Raw genomic sequence first — 17938 nt, 5'->3', positions numbered from 1 at the left:
AAGAGATCCTAGATCAACTTGAATACCAGGGGGTGATTGAAACTTGCACCTCACAAATGAACAACCCTTTGTTTCCTGTCTCCAAACCAGACAACTCATATCGTCTAGTTTTGGATTACAGACACCTTAACTCATGTTGCAAAACTTTTGCAGTGCAAAACTCGCATAGTGCAGCACTAATGAATAACATAGTGCGCAAAAAATACAAAACAACATTAGACATCTCTAATGGATTCTTTTGTCAAAATATAGCACCAGAGAGCAGATACTTGTCCGCGTTCTCAATAAATGGCGCTCAAAAACAATTCTGTCGGTTACCCCAGGGGTACAAGAACAGCCCAGGATTATTCTCAGCGAGAGTAACAGAGTTACTACAAACATATGATGACGAAGCATTATCTTATGTCGACGACATATACCTAACAGATGATGACTTGGATACTCACTTGAAGAGAGTGAACACCATAATACTTGGGTTCGCAGCAGAGGGTTGCAAATTCAACTTTAAAAAATCTAGAATTGCCCATCTAACAGTCCTGTTCTTAGGATATGAATTATCAAGTGAAGGCAAAAGCCTGGCTGACAATTTCCTAGAGAAATGTGCCGTACTCCAAGCACCTAGAACACTAAAAAACCTACAGTCAATTCTAGGCTTCCTAAATTTCGGAAGAACATACATTGCAAATTACGCAGAAAGGGTCAAACCCCTTTATGATCTAATAAAACCAGATTTTAAAAGAACCAATTGGACTCAAATACACACAGAAATTCTGAGATCCTTACAAACAGATATGTTAATTAAAACAAAATTAGAAACACGTGATAACACACGCAATCTTGTGATTCGAGTCATCCCAGGAAGATGCGGATTCACATACCTGAGGGAGAAAAGGTACCAATTGCATTCAAATCACACTTGTACACAGAAGCTGAAAAGAAGTTCAGCATTAAAGAAAACATTGTTCATGCAGTTCAAACCGCAATAGCTAGAGAAAAAGATAAAGCTGACGGTAGACGTATCACAGTCAGAACAGCAGAATCAGCCTTTGAGGCATTAACAACCCCGTGTAATTTACCAACAACAGCATTGAATCCGGAATGGATACAATGGGTGAATTCCATTACAATGGACAAAGTAAAATACTACTTTGATCCAGAACTAGAGGAACTAAAATATCTAGAATATGAAAGAATATTCCCTCTGCCAATCGACATTCTGCCATTACGACAGTACGCCTGTGTAATCTATACAGACGGCCATGCTCAACCCTCCGTTTGGGGAGAACAAGCATACAACCCCACATGTGAGATTACAAAAGAAGTGTGGCGCGGAGGTAAACTAAGACCTCTATTAACAAAAACACACTCAGTAGAAACTAATTCAGAACAACAGACTGAAATAATTGCATTGAAAATGGCGCTAGATAATGCAGATCGCGAATTCCCGACACTTATAGTGTCCGATTCTTATTACTGCGTCAAATCATATAACAACGATTTGCAGAAATGGATTCAAAGCGGTTACAAAGATGACACAGGTGCAACAATAAAGCAAAAACTGCTTTGGGAACAAATAGTTCTGTTACAAAAAGAACTACCAAAGACTCACGTGATACATACACTGAGTCATCAGCGTGATGGCGTTCACGTTGCAGGGAATTCATTGGCTGAGACAGCCACAGCGGTAGCAACTAAATCGGCTTCCGTAGCTAGAAAAAAGCGTACAGTGAAATACATTGACGGTGAAACAGTGCTGGCGGTGAGAACGTCATCAAAAGGCGACTGCTCAGCGCTACCGATCAACTATCCACTCAATTATACATACATAATCGATGCAAACTCCGTCCCTTTTGCTCGAATCCCTGGAGTGGGGGATAGAGTAATTCCAAACATGGACAGGAGAACTTTGTTAATTGTAGACGCACATATAGGTGAGGGTCTTAGTCATCTCAAACTAAAAGATTCTCTGGAAGAACTACAATCAGTGTACTGGTGGCCAGGCATGAGCCTGCAGCATCACATTTTTGTAAAAAAATGCCCGGACTGCAACAGAGATCGCAGCGGCGAGAGAAACGGTGTAATACCATGGCGTTTCACTCAAGAAGGGCTAAACAATAATCAATAAGACCAGTGTGAATAAGGCGTCCTATTAACAAACAAAGACTAGTTTCCACTTATAATGTAGACCCCAGCACTCGGCTGACGTCGGGACTGTTATACAAAGATTTGCGAGTCTAAATGGCATATACGCTAGGAGCATGCTACGTTTGACCAATGTTTTCACTTTAGCCCTCAAGCCTGTGGGGAAACATGGCCAAATGAGCATAGCACAGCGGGATTCTTCTCACTTCCTTCCTGAGGGATACGGGATGGTGTAAAGAAAAAACCAAGGCATAAAGCTATCTATAACGGAAAGGATATTAGGTTCGGGAGCTGGGTGGGTCAAACATCTAATAAGTGTCCAACGTAGTCTAAACAACTTGCCAAGAAATTCTCTGAGGGGATTCAGTCCGTACGAATTATTGTTTGGGACTAGGATGCTAGTCTTAGATCTTGACAGTCAGACTTCAGTGGTGAAAGAAAAAAGCTTTGATATCAAAGATCGCTTGGCTATTTTGCAGGACTTAAACGAAACAAGAAAAGACCTGAGCAACATAAAATTGAAACAGCAGCCAACAACCACTGAGAACCACCACCTGTCCCAGCAAGACCTGTCTGGATTCCAAAAGTCGGGGATCTAGTCAGAGAAAAGATCGCGGTAAAGAAGGAATTTGGGCCTTCTTAGAGAAAAGCAGTTCCTGTCTTGTCCATCAACGGGACGAGATCAGTTATACTACCGCCACTTGCTGGTAAAAAGGAGAACCGAGTTGTATCGATCGACCTGGTAAAACCACAATCATGTGGCCGATAACAAACAGTAGGCCAAGTGGACTCCCGATAAGTAGCAGAACACCAAGGTTTGCTACCAATACAGAGGTCCTAACTAAGAGGCTAATCACATTCGAAACGCCTACAGAACAACAACAAGGACTATGCAACAATGCATTGGAACTCAGACCTCTAAAAACCCAAATAAAAACATTTAGTAGAGACACACCAACATACAATGAAGTAACAAACGAATATGCAAGAAACAGTAATCCTGAAGCAATTGGAACAATTGACAGAACGGCATCCAGCTACTTCATAAACTTCGATGATTCCTCTGAAGACCTCAGTGAATCAAAGACACAGCCATCAACAAAAACCTTTAAAGATAAAGCTAAGGAACTTTTGAAACAACTGAAAGAAACCTATCTGATTTCTCCATGGATTGAATTTTGGGTGGCCTTTGGTGCATTTATCCTCATACTTTGGCTCATCATGATACTATGCTTGGGACGCTTCATTGAGGGAAAAAATGATAAAATGGACACAGCAAGCCAGAAAATCAACTTGATCCTCAAGCCACACACGTCTTCACACGTCAAGAAAAGAGAACTTTCTTCAGTCAATTTCACAGCCAATCCTATACCGGGTGGGGTAGCATGGGACAATACTGACTATGAAATTTATGGTCCGGTCGAAATCCTCAAATATCCACACCAAATCAAGATCTCGTTGAGTGACTTTGTAAAACCAAACTCATTTGCTGATGATTGGGACTTTGAAAGTATAAATGATATGATGTCTGACCTAGTGATGTCTGCTAAATTTACCAAACATGATTATTTGCAGGGTTCGTCTAATTATGATAGTATGTACTGTTACAACCACTATGGTAACCATTTTCTACATAAATCTGCACAACCTAGAAATGTTTTAAATTATAATCAATGGGAACATTGTGCAACCCCTCCAAAAGGAAGCTCAAGAACCTTTTATGACAAATATTCATACTTTTCAGGGTTCAACACAAGTAATGCTGAAACATTTTATTTCAAATTGTCAAATAAGACAGGAACAAAAACCATGCTTACAAACACGAAATTGATATATTCAGGCTCATTTTTTGAACAAATGAATACATTTGGTTTTGATTATTGGGACAAAAATGTTGAAGTAAAAAGTGTTTGGGGTACAAAAGAATGGCAAGTACAAGGTATAGAATCATTGTTTAGAGCCTGCATGATCCCAGAACAAATTATATTTTTGAATGACACTGTTCAACAAACTACCTGTCTTGGATTAGCCAAAATCAAAGACTTAAATAAACCGTCTATTCCAAAGCCAACAATGAACAGCAATAGCTCTACAGATGAAGAGATAGACGTAAACTATGTATTAAACCAAAACAGAACACATCCTGATTGGAAACAATGGTTAATCTGGCCCACAGATACTAATAACTATCAAAACAGATTCCTGAACAAAATACAGGGGTTCACATTGACCAGGCCAGACCCTAGATATTCCCAAAGACAACACCCAGGGATAATCACCACCTACAGTGTGGGCAAACTCTGCCTTCAATGGCTAAAAACTTCCACACTGACAGAAATTAAGCAACACCTAACTTTACTTACTGATGGTGCTGACTTGCGTGATTTCATTATGGGACCACGCAAACAGCGTCAAAAACGCTTCATAGCAGCCTCTATATATGCGGCTTACAACGAGGCCTGGACAGCATTGTGTCTTCAGCAATCGACATAATATCGCAAGACTTACTGTTGTTACAACACGGTCAGTCTCAATTGCGTTCTATTGTACAGCTTGGCTGGACGTTACAAAACCTGCGTTCAGGCTATGTGCCTTGACGTTTAATCAACACAACGTCACTATTCAATATCTTTAACCTTACTGATAAACAAATCAGTATGGCACAGAAGGGTGCTGATTATACAATCCTGAGCATTGAGAAACTCGAGAGATTACCAGTGACAATGTCAGAACGACCTGTCAGTGAATGGATAATACATGGGATAATTAATATTCCAATATCTACCTTCAGGTTTCAATACTGCCAAAAATATATACAGGCTGGCATGTACGAAAAATTGGGAAAAGGGTACATTAAGACAACATGGAACTTGCCCTATTCACATGCATGTGTCAGTAATAAAGGACAGAAAGTGTTTCTTAGTGGCAATAATTGTGCGATGTCACTAAGCGGTACACTTCTGTGTAATGGAATTAGTTTGCATGGAGCCTGTGAAGGGAACTCAAATAACCTTTCATGTCACCAGCTAGGCACACCTGCAACAGAGATAGAACCATTCTTTAAAAGACTCTATAACGGGAGTTACATTCTAATTGTGGATCGCAGATGTTGTAGTCTACTGCCCGGGGTTCCTTATCTCGTTAGTACGACTGCGAAGGTCATGTGCTGTGGACGCTTATTGTTCCCCAGCTCCTTTCCAGACAGGGAGGCAAGGGCATGGCCTAACTTGAAAATTACTTCTATTCGAATAGATACTTTAAGCAGAATGAAAACAGTGCTTCTTCAGACGCCGACCAGGCTCACGTCATCAAAAGAAACGTATGATCTCCTAGTCGCAAGGACGACTGCAGAGATTCACTCATTGTTATCAACTAATTCCCCCATACATTTCGCAGAAATCCTGAATGAAATCTTGAATATTTCTGATACCAGTGGAGTCTCAAATGTATTTAAGACAGTATTTTCGATGGCATTAACACCATTCAATATTATAAAGAACAGGGGTCCTTAGAACAACAAAACAATGAAGAGAAAATAAATATAGACCAAATGGAAATATATTGTTAGGGGAATTGTCCAGCCGGACGATTTATTTCCCTGATACAAAAGTAATTCTAAAAACAATAGAACACTGAGTGTGATAGAAGCGGGACACCGTCCGGTGTCCGACTAACACACTGAGAAGACATACAACATACAAAATAACAGGCAATAGCAGGACATCTGATTAGAATAAAACATAAACCAGACAATCTAAAGTATACACATATGCAAGAAAAAAGTATAAACAATTTATGCATTTAGTGTAATGTGTCGACGACGTTTCGAACCGTACTTAATAAAGGTTCATCCTCAGGACAGAGGGTAATTGCCTTAAAGTTACACATTTGCGAATATATCACTGGTAGGGATGTACATATGCCATACCATGAAAAGAGAAAGGAGACATAAAAAGATAAAGACATGTCATTAGAACATTGCCAAAACTGCGTGCATAGATTGCATGACTCATACCATGCCAAGGTGCAGCCGGCAACGGGGTGTAGTCCATGCTAAGTACAGGCAGTGGAGAACAACACGAGGAGCAAGACTAGTGGCGCCGAGTGTCTATGATCCAGGGAGTGACTGTGGCTAGTGCATGCCAAAGTGCGATAAATCGACACGTGTGAAGTGAAGCGGCAGCGAACTAACGTGCCAAAAATACAGTGAACTGTGACATTGTGTGTCATTTGTGAGGAAGCGCTTACCAATTGTGTGGCACTCAGTAAAGGAAAATTCCTTATACTTGATAATTTGCTTAAGAGCAAAAAACAAATTAGATCTAATGGGAAGAGAAAGAAATTCAATGGAGTAGCGCAAAATACTTCCCAAATTGAAGGTATGTAAGAAGATGATCATACCGTTTAGGAGTGCCCTCGATAATGGGGTCTGTGGAGGGAAGGTGCGGGAATGTAATTGATTATACAATAAAAGGTAGCATAAATAATACGTGTTGCGGGAGGTTTTTCTTACCCGAAATGCGATGGTCACGGTACCTTGGTCTGGGGAAAAATGAAACGGGCGGCGTAAGTGCCAGTGGTTTCATTAACCTAATGCATAAAAGGTATGCAGAATAACAGGGACGGATCTCACCTGGTAATACAGATGGCAAGGCCTCAATGGGGATTCTTGCTCGCACCGGGAATCTGCGCGGCGTCCCCATGCAATGCGGGACGCGATGTAGTGTACCGGGGAGTCACGTGGGCAGTGGGAAACCAATCGGATTGCGCAAAAGGTTAGCGGACATTTTGGAATGGGAAAGAAAACCCATGACGCGGTGTAGTGAGGCCGGCAGTCACGTGGGAAATAAGACCCAGCTAGAGTGCGTCAAACGGATGTCGGCCATTTTAAAGTGGTACCAGGGCCCATAAGAAAGTAGTGATATCGAAGTGAGTGGTAATAAGATTACTCTGAGTGGGGGACGGGGAATTACATGCCAGTGGGTCACGTTCACTCTGGTCATACAATAGCACCATCCTTTCATAATAAATGAATTTTTAGCACATTTCTTACATTTTTCCGTTTACAAGTGCACCAAAATGAGAAAAAAAAAATTTTAACAATTTTTAACAGTTGTATTTCAGGCTTCAGTTAAAATCCGTGCAAAGTAGGAAACAGTTTGTATTTGTCAAATGAAATTGTTAAATCAAAGAGGTCCAATCCTCAGTCCGATTCAACCCAGTATGAAGACTTTTAGTCTTCAAAATCCATCTCAGTTCCTCTTTGTTCAGGAGTTGTTGCAGGTTACCGCCGCGGCTGGGGGGTTTTACCAGGCAAATGATAGTCCATTTGAAATCCATTTCTGTGTGGGCCTGTTCAATGAAATGCTGTACAAGGGGAGCATTCGCAGTTCTACAGCGTATCCTGCTCCGATGTTGGCACATCCTTGTTCGTGCCTTTTGTGTAGTTTGTCCGATATAGATCATAGAGCAAGGGCAAAAAATAGCATAAATCGCATTTGAGCTATTACAGTTTGAGAATTCTCTACGCTCGTATTTCATATCTCTGTAAATAAACTCTTTGCCTTCTATAGTGCTCTCACACATTGAACAGTTACCACATCTGACATGTCCAGTGAGTTTTGGCAGACCCCATAGTGTATCAATTGTGGTCATTTCTGCAGGGGCGGGTAGTGCTGCCCGCACCAAATGATCTTTTAAGTTCTTGGCCTTCTTAAAGGCAAACATGGGTTTTTCTAGTTGTAATTGATCAGCATTCAACACCGGCCAGTGTTTTTTAATGCTTTTAGTAAGTGAATTGGATATTGGAGAGAAGGTTGTAACACACACCAAACGGTTCTGTGTTTTTTTCGGTTTAGATTCCAACAGAACTTCCCTCGGGCAAAACCATGCTCTTTTTAATGAAGTTTTGATCAATCTGCGGGGGTAGACCCGGGCGCTAAGTTTAGCACTGAGTAGATGGGCCTCTTTGAAGTAGTCTTCTTTTAGATAACAATTTCTTCTGAGCCTTAGAAATTGTGAGAAGGGTAAAGAGTCACGGAGCGCTCTAGGATGATTACTCCGGTAGCTCAGTAAGGTATTGCGCTCAGTAGGTTTCCTATAGAGGCTAGTGATGAGGACGCCTTCTTTCTCCTGTATGTTTAAATCTAGGAAGGGAATGTTGGTACGGCTATTAGTAAGAGTGTAGGTGAGGCCACTGCAATTAGAATTGAGCCAGTGAAGAAAGGGGGGAAGTAGATCCTCACTATCATTCCAAATCATGAAAATATCATCTATATACCTTTTCCATAGGGCAATGCCACTATGGAAAGGGTTAGACGGGATCAATATGCGCTCGCATTCAAGGCTATCCATGTACAGTACTGCCAGGTTCGGTGCGAAGACAGCCTCCATGGATGTACCTTTGATCTGGCCATAGTACTGGCCATCAAACAAAAAATAATTCTTCGAGAGGCAGATTTCCAAAAGCTGGAGAATAAAAAGTGTAGGTATGAAATGTGGTCTCGGGCGGTTGTTGAGAACTTTTTCAATGACTAACATTGAGTCATTTTGGGGAATATTTGTATATAATGACTCCACGTCCAGATTTTTTTGGCACGTTAGTTCGCTGCCGCTTCACTTCACACGTGTCGATTTATCGCACTTTGGCATGCACTAGCCACAGTCACTCCCTGGACCATAGACACTCGGCGCCACTAGTCTTGCTCCTCGTGTTGTTCTCCACTGCCTGTACTTAGCATGGACTACACCCCGTTGCCGGCTGCACCTTGGCATGGTATGAGTCATGCAATCTATGCACGCAGTTTTGGCAATGTTCTAATGACATGTCTTTATCTTTTTATGTCTCCTTTCTCTTTTCATGGTATGGCATATGTACATCCCTACCAGTGATATATTCGCAAATGTGTAACTTTAAGGCAATTACCCTCTGTCCTGAGGATGAACCTTTATTAAGTACGGTTCGAAACGTCGTCGACACATTACACTAAATGCATAAATTGTTTATACTTTTTTCTTGCATATGTGTATACTTTAGATTGTCTGGTTTATGTTTTATTCTAATCAGATGTCCTGCTATTGCCTGTTATTTTGTATGTTGTATGTCTTCTCAGTGTGTTAGTCGGACACCGGACGGTGTCCCGCTTCTATCACACTCAGTGTTCTATTGTTTTTAGAATTACTTTTGTATCAGGGAAATAAATCGTCCGGCTGGACAATTCCCCTAACAATATATTTCCATTTGGTCTATATTTATTTTCTCTTCATTGTTTTGTTGTTCTAAGGACCCCTGTTCTTTATAATATAGTACCTACCCATGGTCCTTAGCTTATTGCGCCTTGGGTGCCCTTGTCCCTCCTAAATAGTACGTAGCGCAACCAACTGGTTGCAAGGGCTTGCTCCCCTACCCCTTCTTTGAAGCGGGTCACTGTCCCTTGTTAGTCTCTCCACTCCTATTCCCTTTTATATCTTCTCTTAACCCTTTAGGGCATGTCAGACCATACGCCCTTATACAACGAGGAGTATTTCAAAAAACTTCTAGATGGCCCGTCCCTACTTACAGATAACCCTGAAAGTCCCAGCACACTCAATGTTCCATTAGGTGACCAACTTGAAAAAATTAAAAAGAAGGTAGTAAGGTTAGAATTGATGATACTTCTTCTGGCTCAATACCTCAAGGCCAATATTATTCCGCTTGGGTTGCAGGTTCGCAACATACCTGGCGTGTTTACTGATAATCCCAAGTATACCACAGGGTTTAGCTATATCAGCACCGGTTGCTCTAGACAGTGGATGGCACTAGGCATCGATATTGCTTCAGAGGAGCTGAAAAAACTAGGATTGGAAATAATAGATCTGGAAACACAAATAAAAGACAAATGCCCTGTACCTGATTGCACTAAATTATTAGAGGATATAGCTAAAACTGTAAGCGACTTTCACAGAATTGAGTTGAACAAAAAAACAACCAAAGTTAGAAAAGATATTAAAAACTTTTCGCAAGAAAGAGCTTATCCATACTTAGCCAAAGATTTTTACACCAACCGTACTTACAGTGGCCCACAGAATCAGAACCAAAGACCGTGGGGTCGCTATAATAGACGACAGACTCTAGTTGGTTTTTCAGACTCCTCGGCAGAGTCATCTGATAGCTCTGACCAAGGTGGTGCTCCTGGCCCTTCAAATAGAGCTCCTTTTTTATCCAGAGGCCAATCCGATCCCCCCAAGAGGGGGAAACCCAAGCCAGCCCCACGAGGCCCCTATCCGTCAGGCGAAAGGAATACCAGACGCCAACACTACCAATGGTAGATCAGCAATTTGCCACTTATACAAACACAATGCCTAATCCAGTAGATTCAGCTAACCCGATGCCATTACCCATTTTTAACCTCACACCTCAACCCCTTTCTAACACCGAATTGTCGTTACTAACCAAGGGCCTCTCATTTGTCCCGACGGTACGTCCCAACTATCTGGATGTCCAGACGGAGTTACTAAGATTTTTTAGGAAATTGAGATTACATGCTTTCTTCCTACTTCATCCTAAACCAGTTCTCATGCCTAACACTCCATTCCGTCCTCCTTCAACTTTCTCACCAGTAGGCAACATGGTGCCTCCTGAGGTATTGACTTTTGAGAAACTGGTCCTACAGGATCTCTCCATCTTAGAGAAGCAGCATACCTTCATTCCTTATAATATAACCTTGGAAGAGAAGCAAGCACTTCTTAGCCTCAAATCAAACCCTGATTTAATTATCTTACGCCGCCCGTTTCATTTTTCCCCAGACCAAGGTACCGTGACCATCGCATTTCGGGTAAGAAAAACCTCCTGTAACACGTATTATTTATGCTACCTTTTATTGTATAATCAATTACATTCCCGCACCTTCCCTCCACAGACCCCATTATCGAGGGCACTCCTAAACGGTATGATCATCTTCTTACATACCTTCAATTTGGGAAGTATTTTGCGCTACTCCATTGAATTTCTTTCTCTTCCCATTAGATCTAATTTGTTTTTTGCTCTTAAGCAAATTATCAAGTATAAGGAATTTTCCTTTACTGAGTGCCACACAATTGGTAAGCGCTTCCTCACAAATGACACACAATGTCACAGTTCACTGTATTTTTGGCACGTTAGTTCGCTGCCGCATTACTTTTGTATCAGGGAAATAAATCGTCCGGCTGGACAATTCCCCTAACAATATATTTCCATTTGGTCTATATTTATTTTCTCTTCATTGTTTTGTTGTTCCAAGGACCCCTGTCCTTTATAATATAGTACCTACCCATGGTCCTTAGCTTATTGCGCCTTGGGTGCCCTTGTCCCTCCTAATTAACACCATTCAAAGCCATACTGGGTATTTTTCCAGACTTCGTCCATTCGATTTTTGGAGGAGTTCCCCTCATTTTGGGACTAATTGCAGGAATCCTATTCTTGGTCCTTATATTTCGTTATGGCAAACCATGTCACAGACAAAACACCTGCGACAAGGGAAGAAACAATCCGAGCCATTGGATACCGGGACCGGATATCAAAAATTCTGGGACTATCCCGGCTTAGAGACCTGAACATGACTTGGTTTCTTTCATTTCGGCCGATATGGCAAAGATGTGTTTTACCTGTATTAAGGTGCATGCTGTGCAGAGAAGAATGCGTGTTGGACACCTGTCTGACGCTACAATCGGATGCGCCAATGGATGCAGAAACATTGTTGGGTCCGGTAACGGCTCATGCATTGTGCTGCCCTCAACGGCTGCCAATCCTGATGACGGCATTCGTGGAAACTTCACCACTACGATTAAGGGGTAGTGAAGTTCAAGATGAAAGCAGCATCGATCAGGTACGACCTTCTGTCAGCAATACTAATCAAAACGTCAATGGAGACAATCATGCACACGAATGCATGGTTACACCTTTTTCCGAGTTAGTGGAACTTTCACAGGAAGCTGTTGACAGCTTTTTCGACAGTCTCAATGATATGATGTTCTCACCAGAGCAGAAATAATGACTCTTGAGCAAGCTAGTACACGGCGTTCCCAACACCCTGAATTTGGCCTTCAACTTTAATAACAAAATAGCATGAACAATTTTCCCTCCAGTTCACGGACAGCAATTTTTTCAGCAGCCCCAAAACATTTTTACGATTTTTCGGGACACTTATCTTCTGCTTAAAGTAAGAACTATTCTTAGAGAACTAAATTTCTATTTTTAGAAACTTTATAGACATTAGCTGCCCGCTGGTATGTTCATAATTATTTTATTCTGTGATGGAATGGTCTCGAACCTTTTTCTGCTGTATTAAGAGCCATTTCATGTGTGATTCTCATATTCGATTAGTAATAATGTATACATATGCGTGATTACTTTAGCATTATTCTACAGCTTGAGTGCATATAGTACATGTGACTATTTTTTTTTCGTATATTACATAATTTCGAAATGCATTAAATGTATTTTGGGGTGGTAAGGTATACACAATACTCTACAGTATGTTTTACTATGCCTAGATTCGTAAATATGGCCATAGTTAGCGTGGAGTGGGTGTGATGCATTCCTATAGGTTCTGTATCGATCCCCCTATTCCCGACCCTGTTCTGGTTAACAAGTTAACTAGCAGCCATCCCATGATGCAGAAACCGTTATCTGATTACGCCAGACCACGGCACAGGAACGTGTTATCTGATTAGGTCATAACGCTTGCCATCTAATTAGACAAGCAATATTCCTCCAGCCCCTGATAAGGCATACGGAGTTCTCAAAACAAATCAAACCTATGACAACCTGGGAAAAACCCTGCGGCCATTGTTTTGATTTCACCGAGAACTTCAGCAAAAGAATGTGCTAACGACCAGTTCGTATGACATCCTTATTGACGTATCTATGTCCATCCTTACGTCAATCTCGGCACCTTACAGGTATAAATATTACCGGTATTGCCTTAAGCAAACACACGCGGTGGTGACGAGATCGGAGCAGCCAGACTTGCCGAAGCCCAGAGCAGAGCAGACCCCGCTGGCGCAGCCCCGCCTTCCTGACGCGCTGAGAACGAGACGCTGCCTTTCTCCTGCCGAGAAATCCAGCTCCGGCGCTTCCGGGCAGCCCTTGCAGGCAGCCTGGAATATCGAGACCAAAGACGAGAGATACCATCCCTCAACCATCCTAGATTCCAGGTACAGAACTGAATAACCCCTTGCAGAGAATTCTTGAGTCAGTCACTTGGCAAAACAAACTTAACTTAAACTGCTACTTTCTATTCCCGCCCACGTATTAGGCTTAGGTCAGGTACACTGGGGTAGGCGTAGTTAGAAGCACCAGTTGAGTACGATTAGTCAAATGTTTATATGTATGTATCTATTTTATCCATTTTAAACCACCATATGGCTTAGAAACCATATAAATGTTTTTACAGTATTATTTTATACTTCTGCTTTTATTGTATGCACTTTACTTAACCATAAGTATTGCAATAATATCGATTCATTTCTCTTGTACGAGAAAAGAGACTGATCAATAAATAACATCTTTTATTGAACACGCCCGTCTCTTCCTTTTCTCTACAAACTGGTGAAACTAAGAATGCACGTACTGACTGAGTAAAATAAGTTGTCTTTTGTTTTCACACGACTCTAGAGATACACTCTTGATTAGGGGAGAGCAAAGTTGTCATGTTCTATGGTTGTCAGAAACTAAATCCCTTCTTGTCTATCCAGGGAGGTTCAACTCCTCCTTGCCTATTCGAGAAAGTTTCTAGTGAACTCTGAGTCTAATATCGACAGTAGAAGACCTAGTTAACGTCTGGTCTAGGTCTATACTATTGGAGGTATTATTCCAATGCGCAGAGCCTATTGGGATAATAGGAACTACACTACAACGCGAGCTGAATTCCTAGGGTTACCTACTGGCAGAAAAAGCCCTATTACTTAACACACACCCAAAACCTGAAATTCCACCCCAAAAACCACATTTTGCTAATCAATCCAAAGCCATCCATGCCATACATGATGTTACAAATTAAACAAACACCACAAAAACAGTTGTTTAATTTCATGCACCCATTATGACTTGAGTAGTACCTCTGGGCCTATTGGCAGAGGAGGCCACAAGCGTGGAGGCCTATGGCAAAAGCACAGTGGCTGGTCCCACAAAATGGCCGCCACCACATGGCCAGGCCACCCACATAAAGTACATACAATGAACTCAAGCAGGCCTACATTAACTATATGAACTCCTAGGGTTACCTATTGGCTGAAAAGCCAATATTTAATTAACACACACCCAAAAACTGAAATTCCACTCCAAAAACACAGTTTGCAATTGAATCCAATGCCATCTATGATGTTTAAAAACTTGAAATTCAACAGACACCACAGAAACATGGCAGCCATCGGCAACCCCCAGTACACGGCCTATCCCTGCTGATGAGGGTAATACCCCGAAACACGTGTCCAGGGATGGCGAAGACAGCGAAGATAGCAGAAGATCGAAAGATGATGCATCGCGAACACTTTACTACATTGACCAGAGTCCTTAGGGGCGACACCGCCGGTGTGTGAGTAGTGTGCGACCCCACCCCCATTTGTAACTTTAAAGCTCCCTTGAGCAGCGGGCTGACGAGCCTGGGATCCCGCACCTACGCGCCTGAGTGGTACTATACCTGGCAGATATTGGCAGCCATCGGCAACCCCAGTACACGGCCTATCCTGCTGATGAGGGGTAATACCCCGAAACACGTGTCCAGTGATGGCGAAGACAGCGAAGATAGCAGAAGATCGAAAGATGATACATCGCAAACAATTTACTACATTGACCAGAGTCCTTAGGGGCGATACCGCCGGTGTGTGAGTAGTGTGCGACCCCACCCCCATTTGTAACTTTAAAGCTCCCTTGAGCAGCGGGCTGACGAGCCTGGGATCCCGCACCTACGCGCCTGAGTGGTACTATACCTGGCAGATATTGGCAGCCATCGGCAACCCCAGTACACGGCCTATCCCTGCTGATGAGGGGTAATACCCCGAAACAAGTGTCCAGTGATGGCGAAGACAGCGAAGATAGCAGAAGATCGAAAGATGATGCATCGCGAACACTTTACTACAGTGACCAGAGTCCTTAGGGGCGATACCGCCGGTGTGTGAGTAGTGTGCACCCCACCCCCATTTGTAACTTTAAAGCTCTCTTGAGCAGCGGCTGACGAGCCTGGGATCCCGCACCTACGCGCCTGAGTGGTACTATACCTGGCAGATATTGGCAGCCATCGGCAACCCCAGTACACGGCCTATCCTGCTGATGAGGGGTAATACCCCGAAACACGTGTCCAGGGATGGCGAAGACAGCGAAGATAGCAGAAGATCGAAAGATGATGCATCGCGAACACTTTACTACATTGACCAGAGTCCTTAGGGGCGACACCGCCGGTGTGTGAGTAGTGTGCGACCCCACCCCCATTTGTAACTTTAAAGCTCCCTTGAGCAGCGGGCTGACGAGCCTGGGATCCTGCACCTACGCGCCTGAGTGGTACTATACCTGGCAGATATTGGCAGCCATCGGCAACCCCAGTACACGGCCTATCCCTGCTGATGAGGGGTAGTACCCCGAAACACGTGTCCAGGGATGGCGAAGACAGCGAAGATAGCAGAAGATCGAAAGATGATGAATCGCGAACACTTTACTACATTGACCAGAGTCCTTAGGGGCGACACCACCGGTGTGTGAGTAGTGTGCGACCCCACCCCCATTTGTAACTTTAAAGCTCCCTTGAGCAGCGGGCTGACGAGCCTGGGATCCCGCACCTACGCGCCTGAGTGGTACTATACCTGGCAGATATTGGCAGCCATCGGCAACCCCAGTACACGGCCTATCCCTGCTGATGAGGGGTAATACCCCGAAACACGTGTCCAGGGATGGCGAAGTGTAGCGATTCTGAGCGCGAAGCTGAAGGGGCGTCGCAGACACCATAAAACTACAGGTCCCAGAAAGCCCTGGGCCTTGGCAGTGCGGAACAGGCGAACAGGAAAGAGTATAAAAGCACCTCCCAGGAAGTAGGAGGTGCTTGTCAATCTACCCGGATACCGAGCCCTGACCCGACCTCGACTACAGCTGAACCCGCGGACGCTTTCTTTCCCGCTTTCAGGAATCACCGCAGCTGAACCCGCGGACGCTTTCTTTCCCGCTTTCAGGAATCACCGCAGCTGAACCCGCGGACGCTTTCTTTCCCGCTTTCAGGAATCACCGCAGCTGAACCCGCGGACGCTTTCTTTCCCGCTTTCAGGAATCACCGCAGCTGAACCCGCGGACGCTTTCTTTCCCGCTTGCGGAGTGGAGGTAAGAGTTGCACGGCTGTGCAACTGTTATTACTGTTCTATCTTTGGAGTCTGAACCTAGTGCTTCACGCTCATCGGGTTGCCTCTTCAGGCAAACTCCACGACTTGATAGGAACTGCGTATACTGTCATTTGTAACCCTCTCAGAGTCCTGTGCGTTAACAGCCTGAGCAGCCTCAATTAAGTTCCCGCTCCCTTTCTATTTTCCAAGACAAGACTCCGAACGCAGTGAGGCATACCGTGAGTGTCTCCCCTTGGTTCTTACTCTATTGTTGTCTAGCCTGTTTCGTGGAACCTAGTAACAGTGTCCTTTATTTTCCAGTATCAACGAACCTCGCCAGACCAGACCTAGAGGATTCGTCCCCAGGATACATCCCCTCCCTCTTCCCCCAGAGTGCTATCTTTCTCCAGTGTATCCATCTCCTTGGGAGGGTTGGCACATAAGGGAATTGGGAGGCTTCTCTTCCGACCGTGGTCCCCGTGGGCAAGTTAAAGAGACAGGTTAGGGGTGCTCTGAACAAAGAGGGGTGCCGAACCTGTCGGACCTTGACAGATTGACAAGCCCACGACTGCTGTCCTGCCCGGACCATGGATTCCGGCGCCGTGCTAGCCTCTTTACTCGAAAGCATTACCGTGCTACAACAAGAAGTGCATGCTTCACGAGTAGAAAACCAAGAGATGAAAAAGGATATGAACACCATGCGCAGAGAATTCGCAGGGTTAGCCCGCAAAAACCCAGGAACTGGATCCTACATACGAGAAGCCACACTCCCTCCACCTGGACACCCTACACCCCCTCCCTCTTCCCAGGGAGCGGCAGGGGGTGGATTCTTTCCTTCTGTGGCGGGTCCTGCGACCTCCACGGACCAAACCCCTACGGTCCATGTTATACAAAATCAGGGCATTCCGCTAGCCCCTCCCGAACGGTTTTATGGGGATCCCCATAAATTCGAGACATTTTTGAACCAGTGCAGGCTCCATTATCTATGCAAGCCCGCAGTGTTTAGGGACGATGCGGCGAAAACCGCATTTATGATGTCCTACATGGGCGGGAATGCAGCCAGCTGGACAATTCCTTTAATGGAAAGAAACGATCCTATGTTACATCAGTTCGCTGACTTCTGTCTCGCGTTACGGAAACTGTTTGATCGCAAGACCCACATGTTGACCCTGGATAAGGAATTGATTACGCTGCGACAAGGTTCGCAGGACTTGTTGTCTTATATAACCTCCTTCAATCGCCTCGTGGTTGAAACAGACTGGCCCCAGGAAAAAAGAACCTCGTTATTTTACCAAGGCCTAAGGGGTGAATTGAAGGACGTATTATCACAGGTGGTTCAACTACCCGCCACCTGTGAGGAGTTCATTGATCTTACGGTACAGTTGGATCACCGGTTGGTGGAACGGAGAGGGGATCGGAACAAAGGCGAGGTAAGGGGTTGGTATCCCAAAACAAAAACCCTTACAGACGAAAACAC

The sequence above is a fragment of the Lissotriton helveticus genome, chromosome 3_1, assembly GCF_964261635.1.
Source record: "Lissotriton helveticus chromosome 3_1, aLisHel1.1, whole genome shotgun sequence".
Taxonomy (NCBI): Eukaryota; Metazoa; Chordata; class Amphibia; order Caudata; family Salamandridae; genus Lissotriton; species Lissotriton helveticus.
The sequence above is the reverse complement of the archived record's forward strand: the minus strand, read 5'-3'. Positions refer to the sequence as shown.